We start from the raw sequence: 2,140 nt of genomic DNA, 5'->3' as shown, positions 1-2,140 counted from the left end.
ATACAAATACAAATATCTAAACATGAAGATAGTATGACCATGTAAACATCTCTCATACAGTTAGTATTGTCAGTATATGATATATAAGATAAACATATATTCCAAGAATCAAATCACTACATATATCCAAATGTATGATCATTAATTTTAAGATAAGTAGTATCCTCAAGTAAATGAAGAAATCCATAATCTCAATTCCCATACACAATTGTAGAAATATCTAATTTACTCCAAATTCATGATAAATTTCATAATCACTTATCCATCCCAAATCTTAAATATAAAAGCATGACCATAGAAATAGAAACATCTCAGGGTTAACATGTAACATTCAACCATAGTAAGTCATAGTATCAACTAATCATCAACCATGAAAGCATAAGTTAATAACAAGATCCTATCATAAAGTCATCTAGCCATAAAGATAATAATCATCAATTCTAAGCATGCTTTATCATGTAAATATTCATAGTGTGTCGAAGTATCACCAATATAAGTATCATCTAATGTATGCATCACCCACATAAAATAAAATAAATATCTGAATAACTGAGTTGAAATGGAGGGGCACTACAGTATGCTAATTACTATTGTGTTACTTTTTAGATTACTCATGTTAACTAGTTATTAAACGAGTTCTACTCTACCTATTGAAATTCATTTAATTTAATGTTTTTATATGAATATTATATTTCTTAGATTTTTACACCAATACCATTCTAAACAAGTGCCACATAGTGGCTAATATTTTCCTAATAGTTAGATATAATTTTAAATAATTAAATTACATAATAATATAATATAGTATGTAAAATGTGAATGATAGAATAAAAATAAAAATAAAAATAAAATTAAATACATATTTTTAAAAAATGTAGATAACATAATTATTAATATTAAACAATAATTAAATAATTTTACCTTTCTCAACTATAAATTTAATAAATTATAAAAATAATTCAAATATGAATTCAAGAATCACTTATGAACTTAACTAATTTACAATTATTTTTATGAAATTAAAATCAAAATAGATTAACAAGACTACAATTAAAATCTGAGATAAAGAAAAATATAAAAATTAAGAATGAAAAACATTTGTATTTATAAAACTTACTAAATATATATTTAAAGTATAAAAGAAGAATGAAAAACATTTGTTATTTTTTAATAATGTGTAAATTTGATATGAAAGGACAACGATATATATAAGAAAGTAAACGTATTAAAGATAGTAATATTTTTAAAATATTTTTTTAGAAATAATATTGGAGGGAAAGAAAGAAAAATAAGGTTTTAAAATATCTAAGAAAGAATAAGTTGTTAAAATATTTAGTTGAATGCATTTATTTTTTATATTAAATCAGTGTAAAAGATCTGTTAATAATAAGTAAATAAATAAATTATAATTTTTAGATCAAATTTGTGTATAAGATCTTAATTGCATTACCCAATTACTAATAAGATAAATCGTTTTCATAATTTTGTAAGTTAAAAAATTAGCATGTAGACATTACAATTTTGTTAGAAAAATTTAAGATAATAGAATTATTGAATTGTAATTGGTGGATATAATATTTTTTAATAATGAGTTAAAGAAAATTGATCGCAATAGTATTTAGCCTATCAAAAAATATGAATTAGATGAAATCATTCTTCTTTCACCATTGCTAAGATAAAATGAAACCCTAGATAAATGCTAAGAATGCAATTTATTTTTTACCTCCATTCACAGTATAACAATAGTCAAAATGCCACTTTAAAAAAAGTTTCTTTAATGAATTTTACCATATAAAACATACTCACCATGGAAATGGGAGGAAAATGTTGAGGCAATAGAATCAAGGGAGTAGCAACATATTTTCTCAACAATCTGAGGCTTTAAATTATGCAACTCTTACCAAATATGTTGGAAGTTGAGCATTGCAAAGATTCTACCAACACGCAAATTCCCTTTTCTTTAAGGAGTATGCTTTAGAAACTAGAAATGATGAAGAGCATATTGAAGAAGAAAAAGGGAAATAGGGGAGACAAATTCAACCAGAATTTGGTAAAATAATAAAGTTCTATCTTATAAAAATTAGATTCTACTAAAATAAAGTTATATCTTACAAAAATTAGATTGTATTAAATGATCTAG

This window comes from Cupressus sempervirens, chromosome 3 (assembly GCF_028749045.1).
Source record: "Cupressus sempervirens isolate cs-2001-9-10 chromosome 3, ASM2874904v1, whole genome shotgun sequence".
Classification (NCBI taxonomy): domain Eukaryota; kingdom Viridiplantae; phylum Streptophyta; class Pinopsida; order Cupressales; family Cupressaceae; genus Cupressus; species Cupressus sempervirens.
Note: the sequence above shows the minus strand (reverse complement) of the source record.